The sequence below is a fragment of the Triticum aestivum genome, chromosome 1A (genome assembly GCF_018294505.1).
Source record: "Triticum aestivum cultivar Chinese Spring chromosome 1A, IWGSC CS RefSeq v2.1, whole genome shotgun sequence".
In the NCBI taxonomy this organism is placed as follows: Eukaryota; Viridiplantae; Streptophyta; class Magnoliopsida; order Poales; family Poaceae; genus Triticum; species Triticum aestivum.
In genome coordinates, this window is record NC_057794.1 from 514421859 (window position 1) to 514427858 (window position 6000).

The following is a 6000-nucleotide window of genomic DNA, read 5'->3' on the forward strand; positions in this document are numbered from 1 at the left end:
TAGTTCAGTGTGTCATGCTTTACGGCTTAGAACCGGGACTTCAACGATGTTTTGAACGTCATGGAGCATATGAGATGTTTCAGGAGTTGAAGTTAATATTTCTAGCAAATGCCCGGATTGAGAGATATGAAGTCTCCAATAAGTTCTACCGCTGCAAAATGGAGGAGAATAGTTCTATCAGTGAGCATATACTCAGAATGTCTGGGTACCATAATCACTTAACTCAGCTGGGAGTTAATCTTCCGGTTGATAGTGTCATCGACAGATTTCTTGAATCACTGCCACCAAGCTACAAAAGCTTCGTGATGAACTATAATATGCAAGAGATGGATAAGATGATTCCCGAGCTCTTCGCGATGCTAAAAGATGCGGAGGTAGAAATCAATAAGGATCATCAAGTGTTGATGGTCAACAAGACCACTATTTTCAATAAAAGGGCAAAGGGAAGAAGGGGAACTTTAAGAAGAACAGAAATCAAGTTGCTGCTCAAGTGAAGAAGCCCAAGTCTGGGCCTAAGCGTGAGACTGAGTGCTTCTACTTCAAAGGGACTGGTCACTAGAAGCGGAAATGCCCCAAGTATTTGGCGCAAATGAAGGAGTGGAAAGTGAAAGGTATGTTTGATATGCATGTTATTGATGTGTACCTTACTAATGCTCGCAGTAGTGCCTGGGTAATTGATACTGTTCTGTTCCTAATATTTGCAACTTGAAACAGGGGCTACAGATTAAATGAAGTTTGGCTAAGGAAGAGGTGACAATGCGCTTGGGAAATGGTTCCAAAATCGATGTGATCACTGTCGGCACACTACCACTACATCTACCTTCAGGATTAGTTTTAGACCTGAATAATTGTCATTTGGTGCCAGCGTTGAGCATGAACATTATATCTGGATCTTGTTTGATGTGAGACGATTATTCATTTAAATCAGAGAATAATGGTTGTTCTATTTATATAAGTAATATCTTTTATGGTCATGCACCCTTGATGAGTGGTCTATTTTTGCCGAATCTCGATAGTAGTGATACACATATTCATAGTATTGAAGCCAAAAGATATAAGTTTAATAATGACATTGCAACTTATTTGTGGCACTGCCGTTTAGGTCATATTGGTGTAAAGCGCATGAAGAAACTCCATGCTGATGGGCTTTTGGAATCACTTGATTATGAATCACTTGATTCTTGCGAACCATGCCTCATGGGCAAGATGACTAAGACTCCGCTCTCCGGAACAATGGAGCGAGCAACAGACTTGTTGGAAATAATACATACTGATGTATGTGGGATGAGTGTTGATGCTCGCGGCGGGTATCGTTATTTTCTGACCTTCACACATGATTTGAGTATATATGAGTATATCTACTTGATGAAACATAAGTCTGAAACATTCAAAAAGTTCAAAGAATTTCAGAGTGAGGTGGAAAATCATCGTAGCAAGAAAACAAAGTTTCCACGATCTGATCATGGAGGTGAATATTTGAGTTACGAGTTTGGTTTTCATTTGAAACAATGCAGAATAGTTTCGCAACTCACGCCACCTGGAACACCATAGCGTAATGGTGTGTCCGGACATCGTAATCGCACTTTATTAGATATGGTGCGATCTATGATGTCTCTTACAGATTTACTGCTATCGTTTTGGGGTTATGCTTTAGGGACGGCTGCATTCACGTTAAATAGGGCACCATCTAAATCCGTTGAGACGACACCATATGAACTGTGGTTTGGCAAGAAACCCAAGTTGTCATTTCTTAAAGTTTGGGGATGCGATGCTTTTGTGAAAAAGCTTCAACCTGATAAGCTCAAACCCAAATCGGAGAAATGTGTCTTCATAGGATACCCAAAGGAGACTGTTGGGTACACCTTCTATCACAGATCCGAAGGCAAGATATTCGTTGCTAAGAATGGATCCTTTCTAGAGAAGGTCTTTCTCTCGAAAGAAGTGAGTGAGAGGAAAGTAGAACTTGATGAGGTAATTGTACCTGCTCCCTTATTGGAAAGTAGTACATCACAGAAATCAGTTCTAGTGATTCCTACACCAATTAGTGAGGAAGCTAATGATGATGATCATGAAACTTCTGATCAAATTACTACTGAACTTCATAGGTCAACCAGAGTAAGATCCGCACCAGAGTGGTAGGGTAATCCTGTTCTGGAGGTCATGTTACTTGACCATGACGAACCTATGAACTATGAGGAAGCGATGATGAGCCCAGATTCCGCGAAATGGCTTGAGGCCATGAAATCCAAGATGGGATCCATGCATGTATGAGAACAAAGTGTGGACTTTGGTTGACTTGACCGATGATCGGCACACCATAGAGAATAAATGGATCTTCAAGAAGAAGACTGACGTGTGACAACCTGATTTTGCCCTCTCTTATTTGCCTGATTTTCATTTGGATTTATTTTGAAAGTTGGGGTTTCTAAATCTTTTCATATGGACTTAAACACTTGGGTACCCTTGGCTTTCACCCAAGTGCATATCATTCCCCTCCTGATCCATCTCAAAATAATCTTGGGAATATTTTTCTTAAATGAAAAATATTCATTTTCTTCTCTAAAACCCTAGCTAGTTCAGTGAGCTCCAAAGAAACCCTCATTTTTATGGCCCACAAAAATCTGAGAAAATTCCCAAATATTCTTTGAACCCTAGGGCACCTTCCTGAGCAAAAATATTTCATCACTTTTTGGAATATTTTTGCTCAGAAAATATTTTCTGTTCTGGACAGAAATGGTGGTTTCTACAGCAACTACCATTTTACTTGCTCCCCTGTGCCTGAATTTTCTTGTGCATCATCACCTTAGTAGATGATGGCTAGCCTCCAAAGCACAGCCCCGAACTCCCAGCCATTTAACCTCAGTAACACCTCAAAGTTACTGATCAGAAGCTTACCTGGCGTGTGAAATCTTCTCTACTGCACCTGGAGCCAAACCAAGGCGTGGTAACATTCAAAACTACCACGAACAACATGCCAGACATGGAGTTTGGGCTTAGGTCGGCATGAGGTCATAGTTCACGCGGTGACCGCGTTCGTCCAGGCATACTGGCATGCAGCTGACGCGCTCTGCGACGCACCCGAGCCTCTGTTGCTCGCGTTATCGCTTCCCTGCCTGCCTAAGCGTGCCAAACCTCGCCACCATCATCGTCTCAACGCCATTTACTCCTCCCTGGCGCTCGCCGACACCAGAGCTCGCCGCAGTGAGCACGGGCATGGTCCGGCCAACCCAACAGTGCGGTGCGCACTGTGCTCGTCGCCATCTCCTCATTCCTGTGCTCGTCCCCACTCGCCCACAGTTCCCGCGTGAGCTGCGTCGCCTTCTCCCCCTCTCACTGACGCTGCTCGTCGCCGGGCGCCGTAGATAGGTGTCCACCGACGGAGCCCGAACCCCCCCTCTCCGCTCGCCTATAAATGGAGCCACCCCAGAGTCCTCGAGCACCATCCACCACTCCCACACACCCCACAAACGTGTAGGAAGCCGTAGCCCGACCGGGCAGGCCGCGGGCCGCCGCCCTCGAGCTTGAGGTCGCCGGCGATCCCCTCTGGTCGCCGCAGTAGCTCCAGCCCCTCCCAGGCCAGGGCGATCCTTCCAGGGCCTCCGCCTCTCTCCGGAGGAGCCATCCCTTCCCCCTGGAGCCCCTGGAGCTGCCTCTGCACGCCGTCTTCTTCATCTCCGGCGACCCCCGCCCTCTGGCTTCCTTTGCGAGGAAGATTCCGACGCCTTCCAACCGCCCTAGCTACGCTACGGGTATGGGCAGGTGCGCCTCAACCCCCTCTCTCGATCCCTCCCTCTGGTTTTGGCCAAGGAGCCCTCGTTGCTGGCGAGAGCTCCGGCGAAGCCGCGACCTTCCCCTGTTTCCTTCTCCCCTCCTTCTCACCTGACTAGCGGGGCCCACTAGTCAGCCACTATGTACTCGCATGAAGCGGTACGAGTGGTGGCACCCTGAGGCTTTACGCCTTTGACGTCACCCCCCAGTCTATTTATTTAAATTCAAATTTCATTCAATTCCAGAGCTTCAAACAACCATAACTTTTCAACCATAAGTCCAAATGAATTGATTCTTTTTGCATTATGTTCTTTGCAAGGAAATCTAGTAGCTCACCAAAAATGAGATTTTTCTGAGCTGTCTAGAATTTCTGGTGATTTTCAGAAGAGTTCTTGATATTTTCTTCTTGTGTTTAAAATTATTTTCGGAGGGTGAGGCTTGTCTTGAGGATCACCAGAAGGCTTGTGAACCTCATCTGCACTAAGGTAAGCCACAACAACATTTTCATGGTGCCATTTCAATATTGTTGAATTTCTTACTTTAATTGAATGATTAATCCATGCATTTTAAATAACTATTATGTTATTTATATGATGTTAAAGTGTGTGCTGGTATTATGCTTGATTTACAGAACCTTGAAACTACTTTAGTTAGTAAAGAGGCTAAGATCTAATTATGCTAATGATAAAATGAGTTGTTATGTGTATGAATAATTTCTTAAAGTTATTTTCTTGCATAAATAAATAGTTAAATTTGCTATAATATATCCTGTTTAGTGCTGGTGTAGCCGTTTTACTTAATTTCTAGAATGTTTGAACCTAACTTGATTGGTAAAGAAATTAGGATTTGCTTGAGGTGATGATGGTAGAATCTTTGCTATGCATATGAGGAATTAATCGAAGTTATTTTCTTGCATGAGAAAATAATGTTACTTGCTGAAAAATATATTGTTAAAGTGAGACCAGGAAAGTAAGATAAGTTGTTGATGCTTATGCTTAGTGTGAATATGGTTGGCAGCAGTCATTTTCGTATTATATGATGCATGTGTAGTATTGCATTTCATGGCATGCTATGACACCGGTCATTTTCATTTTAAGTTGAACCTGAATATAACTCAACTTGAATATATCGTTGACTGGGTCATGGTGCCGCTGAATCGAGATTTTCCCAGTGCAACCACATTTGCCTTTGTGGGAAGGCCTTGATTCGGTCCATTGACATGTCTCTGGTCGGTGCCTCCAACTAGGGAAGGTTATGGGCGTGCTTACCCTGGCCCGATAAGTAGGCATAACCTTGTGTGCCCGTTGTTGAGATTTTGGTACCGGGTCCCCGAGTGGGATTGTTTTGGCCACGACGGTGGTCGCTGTATCTTTGGTAGACACGGGGCCACCCAGGACTAGCCCATTGGGGATTGGGTCGGAGTGGCCGGGAGAGTGTCATGGCAATGGAAGGGTTTTGTCGGAATGCCGTTGGTCCACCCAAATGGGAGTGCGAGGCCATGGGTTCCGCGGTGTGGGTACAGTGTGCAACCTTTGCAGAGTGTATAATCTATCGATAGCCGAGTCCACGGTCACGGACAACTCGTAGTAGGTCCCACCATGAGTCAACGTTTAATAAACATGCACACTAAGTTATGATCATTGCACTTATGATGATGGCGGAAAGGCCATAGAGATGTTCGAGACCCAATATGGGTCGTGCTGGTGATCACCGAAAGGATCACGAGTTACTTCGGTTAAGACCACGATGGTGGTGTGGTGGTGATCGCCGAAAGGATCACGAGTTACCTTGGTTAAGACCATGATGGTGGTGTGGTGGTGATCGCCGAAAGGATCACGAGTTACTCTGGTTAAGACCACGATGGTGGTGTGGTGTTGATCGCCGTAAGGATCACAAGTTACTCTTGTTAAGACCATGATGGTGGTTTGTTTTGTGATCCGAGAACGATCACGGTTGGTAAGTTGGTCCCAAGGGATGTTTATCCCAAGAGCATGAGCATAACATGTTGGAACATTATTGCATTATTAATTGGCTAAATATCATGATATTGTTTGTCATTATGTTTATGTCTGTTGTGAGCTTGCAAGTACATTCAATGCACTCACCTGGCGTGTCATGCCAGATTTCAGAAAAGTCGCGTTGGAAAGGAGCGCTGCTCGAGTCTAGATCGTGTCCACATCGGTGTCCCTGTGCTATGGAGTTCCCACTACGACGTTGTTCCGCTGCCGCATA